Source organism: Rosa chinensis, chromosome 6, assembly GCF_002994745.2.
Source record: "Rosa chinensis cultivar Old Blush chromosome 6, RchiOBHm-V2, whole genome shotgun sequence".
Classification (NCBI taxonomy): domain Eukaryota; kingdom Viridiplantae; phylum Streptophyta; class Magnoliopsida; order Rosales; family Rosaceae; genus Rosa; species Rosa chinensis.
In genome coordinates, this window is record NC_037093.1 from 33,968,761 (window position 1) to 33,988,558 (window position 19,798).

Sequence of the window (19,798 nt, forward strand, 5' to 3'; positions counted from 1 at the left end):
ATTACATTTTACATGCAAGAAGTCCGAAATATAGTCCAGCTACATTGGTGATTTTGGCAATCAAGAGGAAGACTTGTTCTCTACTTCTCATGGAATATTTTGATTGGTCGAATGATGTAGAAGAATCAGAGAAAATCCCAAACACAAAGCCTAGTCGTGCACTATATAAGGAGGAGAGTATGAGACGTGAAAATCATCATCAAAACCCAGAATCACTTTCGAAATTCCTCCCCTTTATTCTAAAAGTTTCGGCCCCTCTCCATTGTTCAAGATTTAAAGCTGTGAAGCAAAGCTCCACCCTCAATTCACCATCCTTGCCGTGAGCCTCATCATCATCCACCATCTTTGAAGACCTTCTTACGTTCTTGAAGCTTCTTTAAAAGTGTAACCATGACCTCTATTCTTTTGTTTTCGGTTTCATGTTCATGTAACGTTAAAAACAGATTCTATAGAGTTCTATGCTTTTGTTTTGAATGGATGTTTTGAACCTTTGTTAGAATAAAGTGTATGTATTGATGTTTAGTTTTCTTTAACCTTGAAGCATGAAAACATTTTAGGATTTTCATATTACAAAATTTGCGATTTCATTATATGTTTTTGGATGTTTGTTGATTTTGTTCTTCAATCCCGCCTTTCATGATTTTCAATTTCTTTGATGGCCAATTTAGGTTTCGAGTTACATGATTGAAAATCCATATTAAGATTGCTAACATTCTAGGTCTTGATTGTTAAGTGGAAAACCTATAATTCCCTAGGTAAATCAACAAAAAGAATTGCATGCTTGATTAGCGTTCTAACTCGTGTGCTTTTCTTAAATCAATCAAACTTTCAAAGTGCTTATTGCGTTGAATATGTTTTCTTAATGGATTGATCACTCACTAGCATTGCATTAATAGGGTTAACTATGGTGCGTTCATCTAGTTAATTTAACTAAGGAAAGTAAAAAGAACCTTGTAGGCGTCCCTCTTTGTTCTTGATTGATTTCTTCCAAGTGCATGTTTTGATTCGTGATTTGTTATTTGATATCTCGTTTTCGTGTTAAAGGTTGTTGACTACATCATATATCTTTGCCGTCCATATTATCGTTGTTTTATGGTTTGATTGATCAATGTAATTAGTTTAATTTAGATTAGAAATAAAAACAATTTGAAAACCCCTTTTCTTTGTATTTTTCGTAAATATTGTATACTTATAATTAATATTTCTTTCTTGGACGTTTAAATGACAGGAGCACTCTTAATCTCCAGATAGAACGATCCCTACTTGCTATATACTAACAATTGTCAACAGGGTTAATTTTGAGAACTCAATTCGAGTCCATCAATTTTTAGCGCCGTTACAGGGGATTGAAAAGTCTTTTCGCATTTGTTGCTTCAATATTGTATATAATTGTAAATTGTAAAATTATTTTGTATTTTCGTTGGTGATGGTGTTTGATAGAGTTAGAATTTGATTATGAGTTTGAAATCATAACGGGAATAGGGAAGTCTCTTTTGTTAATATTGGCCTAAAACCCCTTATTGGTGCCTAGTTCAGGTCCCTTAAGGTTGAGGGTGGCCTTTATTAACACTTGCTGAACTCTCTTCACACTTATGACCTTTCTTATCTAAGTAAGTATAGCCTATATGGAATGGTGTCTAGAAAGGGGACAACGTTCATGACGGGTTGTTGAATCCAAAAGTGCTTTTAAATGGGCCTAAACCACTACGTGGGAGTAGCTCATGCCAAAATGGATTTTGCCTCTCGTGTTCGTCCTCCCCCACCTGACCATTTCAGTAAGGTTGCCCAAAGGATTTGAAAGGAAGTTTGTGTCTTGGTGACTATACTTGGGCCGCAATTCCAACCTTGACTTTAGGATTATAATCGAATTTTGATTCTTGTTGAATGCCTGAAGTAACGAAAATACACTTGTAAAACGTTTTCTACCCCACAAAATACTTGTAAACTCGTGTGATATGTATACTTAGAGAAATTATACTTGTATTTTTCATTACTTATACTTCACTAACTTATTCTTTAAATGCCCAGCCCTACTTTTGAATGTGACCAATCAAGCACAAGAAGGATAAGAAATTGAAGCGTACCTGACACCCCATTAGTTTTGGTCCACTATGCCAAAAAGTTAATCAGACGACAGAGGATCTCTATCGTCTGAATCAATCCTAAACTGTTGTCTTTGCTGCTGCCGTCTGTTGAGCAATCAGATGACAGAAAATTTTATGGTCGTCTGTTTTCTGATAAAATCATCATAACTCTCAGATCCGTTAACATGAAATGAGACAACATAAAAGTGTAGATAAAAATGAAAAGAAACGGTAGCAAAATTTGACTATCATGGTTTGAAACCTATTTCAAAGACAATAAACATGATATTTCTATTGTCTGAATGAACCAAAGAATGAGTAATGAGAACTTTTTTGTTGTCTATATTGAGCTTTAATTATAGTTTTCCGTTGTTGTAATAAATTTGTAATGACAATTAACTGTCGTTTTATATGACAAAAAGTGACAAATAATTATTGTTAAAATAATGTTCAACAATCAGTTTTATGTTGTCTGAAATTACATAGAACCGTAAATGATATACCCATGTCCAAAACTTTTGTTGTCTATCTTGACTCTCTTTAACAGTTTATTGATGTTGTCTTTCCATTCCAAATACAATTATAGGACAACATATTTAAACTTCTATCCTACTGTTTTTCTGTTGCTCCAACATATTATTCTTCGAGTTTGTTGTTGGCTTGTATTTCGGATAGGGTTGGGATCGGCTTGGTACGGGTCACTAAAGAAGGTATACCGAAGCCGAAACCGATTTTTTGAGACGGTTCAATACGGCTCGGTACTCGTCAAATTGCCTATCAAAACCGAACCGTCCTGAAACCGATCGGTTCGGTACCATTCGGTATAGTTCGGTACACCAGCTCTGCTTTCAAAATTTTGTGAAGTTTCAACTTTCAAAGCAATGCACAACTGACCAAAGCAATGCATTCCTACTTCATCATGATAGAAAGTAAAGATGTATACACTCATAACTCACAGAGGCATAAAGACATAAAGTCATAAACTATTAACAGTGACTAGCTTTGAGTCTTTGACAGATAAAGGCAAAAGACATTTGTCTAGTTGAAATCAGACCTTCAACTTCTTGAGTTCTTGACTTCAACTTCGATTTGTCTACTTTTCTCCCTCACGGCTCCTCACTCCCTCTTAATCTCCTCCTCTCTCTTTAAATATTTCTTTGTGATATTCAATTGCTTCTTTGCCGCTGTGTTATTTTGGTCTCCCGCTCAAATTGAAGAATCATGAGTTACCTATTGACCACATTGACGAAGAAGCAAGAGGTGGATTGATTGGATTCGATCATCAGATCCACCATCAACAAAGTCCTTGTCCTCTGCTTCGGCCGCGCTTCCGATTCCGTCTCTCTTCTTCTCGACGATGATCTTGCAAAATCAACCCGTGATCCAAGTTTGCAACCGTGGCACTCGTCTAGTTGTCTTCGATTTGGCTGCTGGAGAATTATCAGAAACGGAATCGTGGCAGAGGCTGCAAAGAACGAAGGAGGCATTTTTTTCAGGTTGAAACGTCAAATGACCTAGTCAAATGACGCGAGCTGCAGCCTGGCATCGCTTTGTAGCAATCTAACCGGCCGGGTCGATAACTTAACAGTATGAAAAAAGTCCAATCCGATCCCGACCCAAGCCCAATACATTCGGTACGGTTTCGGTTCGGCACTCCACAAAAAAAAAATTAAAAAAAAAAAAAAACAGAGCCACTCGGTATCGGTACCGGTTCGGTCGGTTTCAGCGTCGGTATTTCAGTTACATCTCCCAACCCTAATTTCGGATGACACATATAAGTTTGCTCGTGCCATTCATTGATGTTCTCATTCATTATGGAACCTCCAATGTCACTACAACCATCAAAATACAACTACTCTAGTCGTTAATTGTTCCATGAGTCTGAATAGCAAAAGTTCCATGAGACCTAACTATTGAAGCTGAATAGCAAAATAATTTGCAATGTACTCTAGAGCTTAGACATTTGTTTTTTTCTTCTCCTCCTATGGCTTGGCTGTAGAATATATTAAATGCTCCCAGCTCCTTCAAGATGCCAATCACTTGCCTTCAAAGTTTGCCTAGAACTTTTCACTGCATGTGCTGAAACTGCAAGGTGTAAAGCAAAACCCAAACAATTATCAACCTAATGATATCGTCAAAAGAACAAAACATAGGCATGCTTGATGCATTTTTGAATGAAAACCAAACATTGCAGCAACTATTGTTCCATGATAGAGAAATCAACCAGATATTTAATACGCAAATGAAGAACAAATTTAAAGTATAATTACTTGTTGCGGTGGTGGCTTTCATCCGTCTTACCATCCTATTTTCAACATAAAAAGTACAAAAAAAATGAGGTTTCAGAAAATTAATACTCAACAATGACAAAATATAAATTAAATCTGTCATTGTGAACACCAAAGTAACAACCCAGAAACAAAAGAGAAGGACAAACGATATATACGTGAGACTAGATTAGACGAAGAGTAGAAATGTGAGAACCCAAGTCGGAAATCATGGTGAAACATGGGAATGTAAAAAGAAACGGGTTCTGGATAATTTTTAGGACCAAGGACTTGTAAAGTAAAATTGTCAAACATTGGAGCCTAGTTGCTATATTCTGGAATCACAATTACCAAATGGGCATGCTCGATGCATTTTTGAAAATCAACCGAGTATAACCAAAACCCATATATTAATACTAAACATAAGTTTAAAAGCAAGAGATTAATCCCAGTTTAAGATAATAAAAAGAATTATAAGAAACCCCACAAATGCAGAAAGAGGTCAAAATGTTCGACCTGAGAGACTGCATAAAAGAAAAAAAAAGTCAAAACAATTCAAAATTACTACTACAGACCCTCAATTTGAGTAGCAATTGAACAATTCACTATGCCGTATACTCATCATAAAGTAAAAACCATGAGAAACACAGAAGTATTACAAGAGGAAGAATAGCCCAAAACAGATGGAAGTGAAATTGATTTTAGTTTTCCAGATCGGTTGCTAGAGATTTAAGTAAAAGAATGAAAATTCTAACTTAGCCAAACAAAGAGAGAGCGGAGGTACAGGAGGAGAAGAATAAGGAATTACTAAGAGACTCAAACTGTGAAGGATTTCTTTTGAATGCCGATAGACACCAAACTGCTTGATTGTCGTAAGCCAAAAGGGGTCAGAAAGACCAAAAAAAACATACTTTTGTATATACTAGATTCAGTTTTTAACCCAAAAACCAACTCAGAGAAAACACTAGAGAAAGTGTTAAGTTAGTAAGCACAAAGTAACATTCTCGACAATAACACAACTAGAAGAGGTTAGATCAAAGAGAGTGGCTTTTGGGAAAAGGACAATAACAATGTTAACAAACCCCACCATATCAGAATCTAAAGCCAGTTCAACAAAATGCAAGTATCACAATTACAGAATCTAATGATTAGGAATTCAATACTATGATTTCAGAGTCTAATTATTACTGTAATCTGAATAGCTTATCAATTATAGAATTTAAAGTCCAATCTTGGAAAAGTGAGTACTTGAGTGTCTTAAATTCTAAACGTGCAATACTTTTACATAGATAATTTTCATTAATTAAGTACCTCAAAAGTTCTTCTTCTTCTTCAATTGCTTATTTCTTCTTACCATGAGATAGCTTCCCAACACGTGCACCTAAACTTTCTTGAATACTCTGTCTCTTCCAAATTTTCAAGCTCTTCCAGAATGTGCAAGAAATTTTAAAATAATGTGTTAACCAGAAGGGTCACTACCATCCTGCCTCCATATATTAGGACTTAAGATGCAACAGATCTTCCCCCATTTCCCAACTACCAGTAAAGGTTGAAATATAGGTTCTGGGGAAATTTTTTACCTTTTCTATTCTTTGTTCATTTCAAGCGATCTGAGTTTGTTGCCCTTGAGTCAATCCACCTTGAGAGATGTCTTTAGCACTTCTACATAATAGAATGAATTAAACAAATTAGAATACAGCCTGAAGTACATTAGGACCAAATGGGGTCAGATACAAAGATAGTGAGCACAAATTGGAGCAAAGAATGAATCATTCATTCTATACAGCTAAGATCAATACAATCTCTCAAGAAATGCTAAGTACATATAGATCAAAGTAGTAAACAAATATATAGCTGAGTAAAAACAGACCAGGTTGAGATATTCCCCATAGAAATTGAGGTGGGGAAGGTTAGATTAGAGAGAGAGGGACAACATATTACCTTCAAGAGGCCTAGGTGCAACTGCAAAGGCAGGATTAGTGGAGATGAAGGAGAAAGCAAGTATACAAGAGACTAGTATCCGAGTCATTTTCACCCAAAAGAGAAGGGATGCGGTTGTGGGTGATGTATTATTCAAAAGTTCTTATCTGAAATCCACTAAACCAGAAATAAAGACAATTCTTCTAGGCCTCGTTTGGAAACAGAATTTTGATTTGGATTTGAATTTCAAATCTTATGTATTTAAAATCTGCAGAATTGAAATATGTGTATTCTAAATTTTGCAGTTTAGATTAAAAAAGATATATAGAGATTTAAAATTGAAGATTTAGATTTTGTAATATTAGAACAGCATCCATCTCAACCAAATCAACCATCAAAGGCTTCAGAGCAATCTGAAACTTGACTCGGAGGGGATGAAGTCGGCGGCGGAGAGCTCAGCCACCATTGTCGGCGTCAATGAGTCGTCGGCGACGCAGAAGAAGAACAGACCAAGTGAGAGAAAGAGGTGATCTATAAAGCCGAAGACAAGACGAAGATCGACGGAGAAGCCCAGGTCGCCGAAGAGCGAGTTCAGCGACGAGTGATCGGCGGGTCTGGCCTTCTTGGTCGCCGGCGTCGATGATGGCTGGGTCCGGTCTCTGTTGGAGTCGAGACAGTAGGTTGGGCCTGGATTTCTTCAATCCAATCCCAGAAGAGATTAGAGACTGCAGTGAGAGAGAGTAGATCGAAGGATGTGAGAGAAACCTTGGAGAGTGATAGAGGAGAAAAGAACAAAGAGAGAGCATGATCTGTTTTTTCAAAGAATCCAAGACCTGATGATTTGAAATAACTAGGGTCCCCTAGTTATTTGAATTTTGAAATCATCAAAATTTGCTATCTGAAATCTCTGGGGTGATTTTGAAGAAATCCAAATACTCAATAAAGAAGACAGCCAAACAAGCAGATTTGGATTTGGGGGTTTCAAATCCAAATCCACACTCCCAAATCCCTATATCCAAACAGGCCCCTAATGATTTTCCAACCTAATTGATTGTTTCATGCTAGTAGGCACAAGTAAGTAACTCCAAAAGGTCACATGTGACAAGAATACACAAACTCTACAATGTCGATAAATTCGGATTACCTCCTTCGGTAATGCAAAGGCCGAATTGGATCACAATGCTGCAGAGGTCGCAGCCAGCCTCGTCGGGGCAATTAACCTTGAGCGTTGAGCTGGAAGAGGAAGAGAGCGAAGTCTTCCACCTTCCGACAGAGACGGAAGCTCACCGTCCCCAGAGCCGAAGAGAGCGAACTGGCCGTTGGGATTAATAGATTCTATGGACGAAGCGAGATCCCCTTTGCTACCAAGATCCCCTTTCAGCATCCTTCGGGCCTTTCAATTATATAATCTTATCTATTGAGAGAGGAGATATGGGTTTGAGGCAGGGCTAAGGCTCTGAGAGAGGAGATATGGGTTTGAGGCGGGGCTAAGGCTCTGAGAGAGAGAGAGAGAGAGAGAGAGTATTTAGGAAATTTGATGGGAAAAAAAAAGTCATATAAAAAAATTTAAGAAATCAGAAATTGAGAGAGAATAAACTGTACTTTCATTGATATTGATAATATGAGATTCTTTATATAAAGGATTACAAGTAAAGAATCTGCGTCTTACAAGGTAATTGAATCATACAATGATTGAAATATCTCCGTAGATATTAGTAAGACTAACCTTATTACAACTTAGACAAGTAATCAAAGTTTGGGCCAGACACACAAAGTAGGTGTCCTTAAACACTACCCCTTGTGTCGCCCAAACGTGGTACTCATCTCCTTTCCGAGTAATAAAAACCCAGTGGGACAAAAATAACCTCAGTCGAAGGAGAAAAAAATACAACACTCCCTTCACGTTTTGAAACCGAACATGTAGACATATCCCCCTAATGTTTGCATTTCCCTGATGACTTCGATCATGAGAGTTCAGATAACTTCCGCAAATGATGCTACCAACATGTTTCTCGAAAGTGGATTTTTAGGCAGTGAGGGAGGAGCATTTTAATGCGATGTTTTAATAGTCAACTCCTCATATTTTTCTTCGTTATTTCCTTAACTTAATCCATCATTTTTAACTTAGTTTCTATTTTCTAGATACATTGGAATAAATGACAAGGAAATGAGCTTAAAGGCACCTGAGAAGGACATGAGGTATTGGAAATGATCAGTAGAACGCACAAGGGACGCAAAATGAGCTAAAATAAAGGAGTATTCAGGGTCCAACCATGAGTTCCTGGTTCAACTAAAAATCCCAGTCAAAGTAGAAAACCTAGGTCAACTAGGAAACATGTTCCGAGAAATGAAAAAAAATGGAGAAAATGCAAAGTCCTGATTGGACTAAGAAACCTACTCTGCTAGGGAAAGGAAACCTATTGACACAAGGAGTCTCAATTGAACTAGGAAAGCAAAAGAAGATTTCGGAAGGTTTAAGAACATTTCATGTGAAGTATCCTTGTTTGACTAGGAGTCCTGAAGACATAAAGAGTCCTAATGGGGTTAGGAAACCTTAGAGCACTACAAGAAAAGACGCATGAAATGCCAAATCATGTCTAGATGCATTTAGGATTTAATTGAGATGTCATTATCCAGATACATACTTGAAATTCGACCAAAATCAGTTTGTGTCTAATACGGACCCAAAATCTGATTTTTATCCATCTTTTCTTGTCAAAAATGACTCCCAATCCATATCACCTTTGTAAAGGATGTTTTGAGCTTGTTCTTGGGCTTTCCTAGTCCACCCAGGTATCCTAGTGTCATCAGGACTCCTCATTTTTCGCCATTTTCCTTTATTTTTCCGATCATGCTTCTTAGTTGACTCAGGAGTCTTGCTTTGCCAAAGTTTCCTATTCTAAACAGGATTTCCTGGTTGGATCAGGATTTCCTGGTTGGACCAGGAAAACTTCATTTCTTCGTTTCAGCTCAATTTTGCAGCCCTTGTGCCTTGCCTTAGCTATTTCCAACGTTTTCTTGCTTCTCTTTCTTCTTTAAGCTCATTTATGCTCCATTCTCTCCATAGTACCTAAAAATAGAAACTTTTATTAAAGGACTAAATACTGTTTAGTCCTTGAACTTTTGACCATAAAACACTTCAGTCCCTAACCTTCTAATTTCACACGTTTAGTCCCTATACTTCAAAATGTCAGACCAATAGGTCCTTGCCGTCTAAAAGTCGCGGCGAAATATCCATTATGCCCTCAGTTTTTTTTTTTAAATAAATTTATTCCTTTTTTTTTATTTATTTATTCTTTTTTCTTTATTTTATTTATTCTTTTTTTTCAAACAGAAAGAAAGAAAGGGAAAAAAACAGAAAAAAATAAATAGAAAGAAAGAAAGGGAAAAAAAATTCCTTTTCAAAAAAAAATAAAATAATTAATTAATTAAAAAAAAGAACTGAGGGCATAATAGTTATTTCACCGCGACTTTTAGACTGCAAGGACCTATTGGCCTGAAATTTTGATGTACAGGGACTAAACTTGTGAAATTAGAAGGTCAGGGACTGAAGTGTTTTATGGTCAAAAGCTCAATGACTAAACAATATTTAGTCCTTTATTAAAATTACTAAAAATATAAACTTTCTAAAAAAAATTGATTTATTTAAGGAAATAATTAAGTAAATATGAAGAAATAACATTCAAAATGTCGCATTAAAATGCTCCTATCAATGACTCATTGGAGAGTTTTGATTTTGGAATGAGAATAGTGTTTGGAATGAATTTGATTGAAGTGGACTAGAGATTTGATTTTGTGTATAGCACGTGGTTAGATCTAGATAAATTTGGTTCTATATTGCCTACACACCCTTTGCGGGATCAAACCTCATATAGTTCTGGCATTTGAGATTTAAATGGGTAGATGACCCATTTATTTTGAATTTGTGTTTACGATAGGATTTAAAGCCCTTGAATTTGGTTTGGACTTTATTTTTGTGATTTGGGAATGAATTTGATTTTTTTGGTGTTAGGACAATTTGACTGCAGCCAATGATTCATTTGGGACTGGCCGAATTTGATTGGCAGAGTCAGAGATTCTGTTTAGAGTGATGATTGCATCTAGTGGGACGTTAGATTGCCTACAACCCCTTTGTGGGATCCAACTGACCGTAGTTCATTGGATTTGAATTGTTTTCGGTTTTGTACTGATTTGTTGACAGATATTTTTTATGGATCTGTCAATTTGAATATTTTGTGTACACCCTAAATTCAGTGAAGTGTCTAACATGCTGGCCTCTAAAGCTTGCACCAAATATATACTCTTGACGATGAACATTTGATCCGGACACTGAGACGAGGATTTGAATTTGGGTCCAAACAGCCTAGTGATGTCACCAGCTTGCTTCCATTTCCCATCCACGGAGGCCCACTTGGTATTTTGGCTTTTGGTGTGTGCAAATTGAAATACCAACCATTAGATTTGACCAATTATTTTTATTGTACGCCACACAAGGAGCGGTGGATTTTGGTCTTCAATTTGCCTATTTCCATTCTTTAATTTGTTGTCACTTTAACTAGAATCCATCAATTGTCTCTTGGATGAATGGACTCGTGTCCCATCATTTACGTGGTGGCAAAAAGCTTGTGCATGTCCAAGAACGAAAGGAGAGCCATTAAATTATTTATTGCTTGTTACAATCTTGTTTTATAGCAAACTGAGCATCAACGACAAGCATGAATTAAGAACAAGTGATCAATATCTCCTTCAATGTGATAAAAGTGGAGCTGTGGGCTGTGGAGCTTCAGCATTAAGAGAGAGGTCGCCACATAGCCATGTAGCATGTAGCTTCTTCTGCTTCTTTTCAAGACAATAGTGCAATAGTTGTTTACCATTTGCAAGCCCCAGACTCATTGGTACAAGAGATGACTTCGTTGCCGTGAAAATTGACGACACGAGCTACAATTCGAAGCTTGCTGCCTCTGATGGTTGTCATTGCTTGTGTGGTTTACATGCCCTAATGCAGCGGTCCCTTATAGGAAGAGTACCTTCATTTGTTGAAAGGTGTTTCTTTAACTTGGTAGAGGGTCAATCTTGTAGCTTTGCCTTGTTGACATCTGCGTATTACCTTTTGCCACCGAGGGGTGAGTTCAGTTTTATTCAGTTCGGTTTTTAGTTTTTGAAAATTCAAAATCAAAACCAAACCAATCGGTCCGGTTCGATTCAGTTCGGCTCAGGTTCTGTTTTTCTTTTTTTCTTTTTTTAAATCATTTTATGAATAATCTCAGCTAAATAAAGAATTTTCATACTTACCTTTTAGCATTTTAAATCATTTATCTATATCCATTTGAGCCACGAAGCAAGTCTATATGCTAATAATAATCTGAAAACTAGGTATGGAGGCCATCGGAGCCTTCCTCTTAATAATAATAAAAGTAAAAAAAATAAAAAATAAAAAAAAGGCCATTGGAGCCTTATTTAATATAAAATAAAAAAAATAAAAGAGCAACTCATTAACCATATACAGAAGTGAAAGAACCACCAAAAACAGGAGCAAATCACTCTTCTACCTTGTAAACACAAATTTCACTACTTGAGCTCACAGGACAACTTCACCTACTCCTCATATGTGTAGCAATACTGAGCAATCTTACCGACAAGGTCAACAGAGTAAAAGATAATTAGATTGAAACCGAGAACCTGAGGAAAAGACAATACACAAATTCATGAGTCTACATTCTAATACATTTATTAGTATATTTCTGTGCACCTTGAAAAATAATATTGCAAAGAACTAAAGCCATTCTCATCTCACTGCATAAAACCCTTATTCCATAAAGTTCACGGTTAGTGCAACTTACCATGCCAACGCAGCAGCATTACGTTCTAGGCATTTTCACCTCACTGCAGATATCTTCTCCATACCAAGACCAGCTTGCAGCAATGGTTTAAACTGAGCCACAAAAAAATAGATAAAATTATACATAAGAAAACAATGCAGTAGAGGAATAAACTGAGCCACAAAAAAAAAAAAAAAAATTAGACAGAAGGAAACAATGCAGCATAAAAAAAATTACCAGCATTGTGAAGGAGACTAAAATTGAGATCCATTTTAATATAAGGAGTAGGACATTCATAATATAAATTAATAGATGCTGAGTTCTCAACCACAAACAGAAGCAAAAAGATGCAAACCTTAGCCAAATTCTTCGAAACAAAATGTAAATGTAGAACTACCCAAATGAATATCAAGAAGTAAGATTCCATCTTGCAAAGAAGGTTCACAAAAACATGTTTACCCATAATTTTCTTTTTAAGTTCAAATATAACCTATCTACCATAACCAACCTCTATTGTGCTTTAGATCTGAAACAGGGGAACAAAAAGAAGACTAAGTACAGTTTGTTTCTTTTCCTGCTCAATGCAATCCACTTGACTGTTTATTTATTAGGGTCCTTGACCAAAAGCCCCAAAATGAACCAAAGTTATCCCACTTACCCCAGCAACAGATTTTTATTCCCACTAACCCAATTTAAAGAGAAATGACAACATTGCCCTCCACCTAATTAAAAAATTACATTATGCCACTCTGTCTTCTCTTCTCTCTCTCTCTCCACGCTGCCAGCAAACCCCTCTTTCTCCTTTCTCTCTCTCCCCTTCCGATCTCCACTTCCGATTTCTCTCTCTGCGATCGCCGCGCCGGAGATGCAGTCCAAGCCTGAAGACGACAAAGAAGCTCCAATCGGAGCTCCAGCCACTTGAACGTTCTCGTCGTCGTTCGATTGTTCGCCGATCCCGAGCCTCCGCAGCCTTGCCGTCGTTGTTGTTATCATTCCGACACTCGCTGTTATCATTCCTCTCCGATCTGCTCTCTCTCCGTCTCTCTCTCTCTCTCTCATCGCTCCCGGATCTCCAACTCCGGCGAGGTTCGACCTCTCGCCCAGGTTCTGCTGCAACTCGCAGGTGAGCTCAACAGCGTCCAACCGTTGTAGCTCTGACAACGACCGCGTCCAACTGCTGCAACGCCCGCGTCCAACTGCTGCAACGCCCAGATTCCGTGCAACTCGCCGGGGAGCTCGACCGCGTCCAACTGCCTAGCCGGTGCTGGTCGACTTTTGCTCGGATTCTGCTGCAGCTCGCCCAAGCTCGGCCGGCGCTGACAACGACGACCACATGACGTCTTCGATGGCCTCCTGGACGCCGCCGGTGCTCGACCCAGGCTGTGGCAGAGGAGAAAGGTGATTGGGTGCCCAGAGCTTTTCTCTGGGTGCCCAAATCAATTTCTATTTTTTTTTTTTTTTTTTAAGTAACAGGACAGAAGGAAAGGAAAAAGGAAAAAGGAAAAAAAAAGTTTTGAATGTCTATTGCTCTCTAATTGACGTCTATTACCCATCTATTGGAGGGCAATAGACGGCTATTGGGGGGCAATAGACGTTTTGAATTTATGTAATCTCCTTGTTTTTTTCTGTAATCAAAGTTTTATTTGTCTAAATTTAGGGAGATTAGTTCTCATTTTAGCAACTGAAAGTCCTATTGGGGGGTAATAGACGTCTATTGGGGGGCAATACATGGCTGATGGTCGTCTATTGGAGGGCAATACATGGCTGATAGTCGTCTATTGGAGGGTAATAGACGTCTATTGGGGGGTAATACATGGCTGATAGTCGTCTATTGGAGGGTAATAGACGTCTATTAGGGGGCAATAGACGTCTATTGGGGGGCAATAGAGGTTTATTGCCCATCTACTAGGGGGCAATAGATGTCTATTGGGGGCAAAAAAACTTTCCGGTGAGATTTTCAGCAAATTCCGGTGGGCGGCAGTAGGTGACCGAAATCCGGCGACCGGTGACCGGTTTCCGGCGAAAGTTGGCCGGAATCCGGCGGCCGGTGACCGGAATCCGGCGGCCGGTGACCGGAATCCGGCGGCCGGTGACCGGTGACGGGCTCCGGCGAAGTCTCCCATGGTTTCTCTCTCTTCTATTTTCTCTCTCTCTCTCTCTAAGTAACAAGGGGGTGAGGGTAAAATGGTATTAAAAAAAAATTAAAAACAAAAAAAAAGGTATTAGGGAAGACTCCCTTAGAGTGTATTGGGTAAGAGAGAATTAAAAAAACTTAATGGGGTAAGTGGGAAAAAAATCCCTAGAAATGGGGTAAATGGACAAAATCCCTATTTATTAAGTATATGGCTAACCCAACAATTCTTTCTTGTACAGGTTTATATATATATTCAATTTCCATATTAGAAAATTTAGTTGTCAAGCCATTCAATCAGTAAACAAATTCACAATACAGTGAGCAGAATCATTACATTTGAGCTAAAGAAATGACAGAATAAGACTGAGAACAATAACCGATAACTAATTGAAAACAGGAGAGAAAAACCTTCTAGCACATCCTTGGCTCCTGGTGGGTATGTAAGCAGGCGGCGGCAAGATCCACAAACCATTTGAGCTATTTCTACATCACAAATCCACAATTACAATGTAAGAAAACCCAGATAATATGAAACCCAGCATTCAGAACAAGAAGACAGTGTTAACAAGATTGCATAATCGCCCAGCATTCAGAATAAGAAGACAGTGTTAACAAGATTGCATAATCGAAGATAATAGTTGAGTAGGGACTGACCGGAAAGTGGTGGTGGTGGTGGTTGTAAAACGATGGGTTGGGCCTCCGGCGGTGGCGCTTCGTCTACTTGCTACACTTTGGTCTCCATCGTCTGTTTCTCTACGGAGTTGCAGACAACAATTTAATATGTTTACAACAAATAGAAATATCAATCTGATGTGAAATATAGTTTAAGTAATTTGTTAAATAGAAAAAGAGAGTACCTTTCTACGAAGATATTCATCGGGGATGCCAGACTCTTCCGATCTCGTCGGCCCTGTATTTGACCTAAGCTTCGGCCAAGAATGGTCTGGACCCAGAAGACGTTGTTGACGAACCCATCACTTGATGATATAGTTGATAGCGCCAGTGACGACGACATCCATATGGCACCGTTTGGTGCCTTAATCGGCGTCTGATCTGGTCATATCGGAGTTCGATCTGTGTGCGATGTGTCTGGAGGAAGAGAGGCGGAAGAGAAAGGCTATGTTTGATTCTTTTCAGAAAAGCTGGCTTCTGCTTATTTCTGAGAATAAGTGGCTGAAAAGCAAAGCTGCTGAGTGTTTGGTAAACTCGCTTTTTATAAGAGCTGTCAGTGGCAGCAGCAGTGACAAAGTGTTTGGTAAATCAAACTGGCTTGTGCTTTTGGTTTGTGAAATGACCAAATTGGACATGAGAGATTATTTTGCTTTGATTGTTTGGTAATACAAAGTTCTTCAAATGCTCTTGTTATTATTTTTAATCTTTATTATGTCTTTATTAATTTTTGTTAACTTTCAATTTTTATAAATCATGGTGACCATATATGATTAATATTGGACAATTTTAAAAATAACTTATACAAATATATCAGTAACATTAATAACAATTGGTTTTTGGTTCGCATTAAGCAAATATGTTACAAATATAAATAGCCTAAACAAATTAGCAAACAAACCAACTGCGAAAATTTTGTCATCCAACCAAATCAAGTGCAAAGAGAAGTCACCAGAGAACAACCAAACAACCATATCAAAAAATGCAGATTAGTTCTCTCTGATCAAATGGACTAATGAAAAAATAGGATCTGCTTGAATCTAATCAAGTATCTGTACAAAACTTTGGTATTTCAAAATCCATATCAATCATTCAAGAATGATGAATAACATCCTTTCCGAGGTTTTCCAGATCGGTGTCTTTGGATCTTGAACAAGACGGCACAAAACAGTGGTATGTTTGAAGGTTGTCTGAAAACATCACCATGAAGGTATTTCCAACCAACTTCCTTGTCTTCTTCTTCATCACCATTTGAGCACCTACGAGAAATATGCTTACAGTTAGACTGACCCAGCTATTTAAAAATAAAAATAAAATAAATATATGCGGTTGAAAGATCATAAACATCCTTGAGTTCATTAACAAAAGTAACATATAGACATAGACGGTATTGCCTTAATTCCATGTGTTCTCCTAATTAAACTAGACAAGCTGATAAGATCAATAGGAGCTAGCTGGGTGTGTTAGCCAGAGAAGGAAAATATTGCTCAATCTCAGCTCATACATTAGCAAACCTTTGAATAAGGAATCTCTTGAATTTGCTTTTAATAATAAGCTATTGCAACTAGCTAATGTGCATATGCATGAGATTAACCCTCCAGTCATATAACAAATCAATTTGTTTTGTTTAAGATGTTTTCTGGGTTCCTTATGTTTGTTCTCTTTGTTTTGTTTAATGAAGTATTATTCAGACCAAAAAAAAGATATCATAATACAACTCTTTAACAAATCAAGAAGTATCGATCTCTCTCTAATTAACCACATATATTAGAAGCTTTCATCTCCTCAAGGATTAAAGAAATAGTACCTCAATTTATTGCAAGCCTTTACTAGCTATAATAAGAGACCTGCACCACTTTTCTGATCTGATCTCTTTTTCTGCTACCTGCTAGCTAGCTTCCTGTGCTGGGAAACCTACATGCATATCAACAATTTACTATTAATACTTGCACCAAATAGAAGAAAAATTGTCTAGCTTGGATTATGTATTCAGAAGAAAAATGCAAACACTAAGCTCATTATTATTACCCAACCATAGAACCAAATAAGAAAAGGGGTATAATTAATCATTTTCGGTTATTAACCATGATCGATCAACATTTTTATTTTTCATTTTTTTTTGTGAACCATGAACATAACATGATTGCTCCACTGAAACCATTCCAAAAGATTCAAAGAAGCTAGATGATAATATATAATTTTCATACATGGTAGTGTGGAACATACGCTGTAGTGTACTGCTGCAATTTTTTCAGCATGCAGATACATAACGTATGCTGCCTCTTGTAACCAGAGATGCCTATTAATTGGCTAAAGCATTAAACTCTCTCTCTCTCTCTCTCTCTCTCTCTCTCTCTCTCTCCATGTACTTCTAAGCTATAAGTATGGGTAGCTTAAAAGTGTATATATATATCCTTCTAAGCTATGAGGATAGCTAGCCCTGCACTACTTTTGAGCAGTTACACTATAACAAACACAAATTGTTCATATTTCAATTTCTTGACCTTTTTGTTCAAACAGAAATTATTCATATTTCAATTTCAATTCCTTTTTGTTCATATTTCAATTTCAATTGTTCACATTCATTTCAAATTCTTACACTCAAAAGCATCAATAAAATGCAAACCCTATAAGAAGCAATCAAACTGGAGATGCAAGATTATAATGTATCATACACGAAAACCACATCAACTTGCATACCAAAAGCTTGAATACTAAAAACAAGAGCTTGAATACCAAAACCATAGAAGAGGAATTAAACCCATCAAACAAAATCACAAGCACATGAAGTCTGAAAAACAAATTCAACCAAATCGTACGTTTTGTTGCCCAGAAATCAAACCCAAGTTTGTAAATCACACACATAATCTTGAAATTGAAATGAATACTAGAACCCAAACAGGTTTTTGAAATTTTATTCAACCAAGCTGAAAGAAAAATTGATTTGGGAGATCGAAAATCAAGAGAGACAAACTAGCTTTTCCTCACCAGGATGCGTTTTGTTGTAAAGAGAGGATGAAGAAAAGCTGGCTTCTCGATCTGTAATTGGGGGAGGATGTGGGTTCAGGTCATGATGTGATGGTGTTTGGCTCGATTGCTCTGTGCTTGGGGTTTTCGTGATGAGAGGCTGAGGCGGCGTCAGAGGAAGAGGGAGGCGGCGTCAGAGGGAGAGTGAGGCGGCGTCTGTGATGAGAGCCCGGCGGCGATGGGATAGAGATGAAAATGTTGTGCGGCCTCTGATCTCATCTCGAAGGCTTGATGGCAATCCGTAATTGCCTCTCCCAAGGGAGGATAGAATCTGTCATTTTGAAACATTCATTTAGCTTCTGAAAGTTGGGGTCAGGCAACTTCTCCTTTTCGAGAGAAGCTGCAGTGGCTTTTCAAATAAGCTGAGCATAAGTCAGCTAACCAAACGCATAGTCCTCTTGTGCTTATAAGCAGGGGAGCTAAAAAGCCCCCCAAACATAGCAAAGAGGAACTGACGAAGTGAAGTTATGAGCAACTATTTATATTACGTCATTAGGGTTTCTAACTTAAAGCCAAAGCGACGTTGTTTTGGCAACTTCGGTTTTTTTAGTTCGGTTCGGTTTCTGACACCTAGAAATTGAAAACCGAAATTGAAAACCGAACCGAACCTGTTCGGTTCAGTTCAGTTTTTTCATTTCATTACGGTTTTTGTTAAAGTTTTTTTAAGCTTCGATTCGGCTTTCGGCTTGATTTTTTTTCAGTTTTCGATTTCGCAAACCCACCCTTATTGCCACCTATACGCAGGACGCACTGCCATATAGGCATCAAAAGTGAGAAATGAAATTCTATGCTCCTTCTCTGGGCTCACAATATGTTTTTGCCGCCTATACGCATGTCGCACCGCCATATGGACATCGAAAAAAAATAAAAGTGAGCATGGAGTGACACCGCTACTGTGAATTAGGATAGACCATCGACTTTGCGTCTTGCCAGGAAGTCGTTGGTGAGATTTGTGAGGATGAGAGCAACGAGGGACTCTTGGAGAGAAGATAGACCATCGACTTCTTGTTCAGAGTGCTCATAGTCTTATATGATCACCTATGTAACTTTCCATAATCATATAATACAAAACAAAGAGAATACTTGTATGAAAATAATAATTGACAGCGTATAGAAGAAATTATACCCACTATGCTTCTCATGGTCTCTTCTTAGCTTCGAAATATTCTTCTCTTCTTCCCTTACTTTTCTTTCTCTGCTCCTCCTTGCCACTATTCTTTTTTTCCTTCTCTCCCCATGTGTTTCTCTCTGCTAGCTGCTCTATAGCTTTTCTGCTCTCTGTGTTTTTTTCCCTCTCCCTACGTTTTCATAGTAAGCCTTCTTTTATAGTCTTAACCATCAGTTCAAAATGAGGATGAATAGTTCAAATTTGAAATAATCCTTACCACTATGTGGATCATTCTCTTATTCAAAATTAAGATGACCAACCTCACCATCTTGTTTTCTACGTGAAGCTTGAGAGTGACTTTGTTTAAAAACCATTTCAAACCTGAGACTTTGACCCACCTTTGAATTTGCAAGAAGTGGAGTTTATCCAAAACATGCTTCCACCGTAACTAGAGTCCAAAACCGATCACTTTTCCTTTGTATTTTGAGCTGATCTAATCTTATTGGTTAGACAACAGCAATTTGAATTTTTTTTTAAATGGCTTAAACCATTGGATTGGGTGAGAGTATGCCAAGGCTATACTCTTCTACATTGCATTCTTTTCTTACCTCTTTTTTTTTCTTTTATTAGAGGCTTTCAAATGAATCTATTGAAAGAGTTTTTGTCCATTTACCCTAATTCTAGGGTCATTTATCCCACTTACCCCATTAAGTTTTTTTTAATTCTCCCTTACCCATAAAGACTCTAATAAGGTCTTTCCTAATACCCAA

At 37.7% G+C, this 19,798-nt stretch overlaps 1 long non-coding RNA gene across 3 annotated transcripts; it reads right to left on the reverse strand.

The window, feature by feature from the left end:
- Positions 1-3,850: 3,850 nt before the first annotated feature.
- Positions 3,851-7,813, reverse strand: LOC112169326. 3 transcript variants are annotated; one of them, XR_005801307.1, is made up of 5 exons: positions 7,416-7,805; positions 6,293-6,996; positions 5,663-6,013; positions 4,355-4,389; positions 3,851-4,169 (listed from the first exon to the last, which is right to left on the reverse strand). It is a non-coding gene; the product is annotated as an uncharacterized LOC112169326 (long non-coding RNA). The 3 variants fall into 3 exon arrangements; XR_005801305.1 differs by having other exon boundaries at positions 4,355-6,013; positions 7,416-7,813; XR_005801306.1 differs by lacking the exon at positions 4,355-4,389 and having other exon boundaries at positions 7,416-7,803.
- Positions 7,814-19,798: the final 11,985 nt, after the last annotated feature.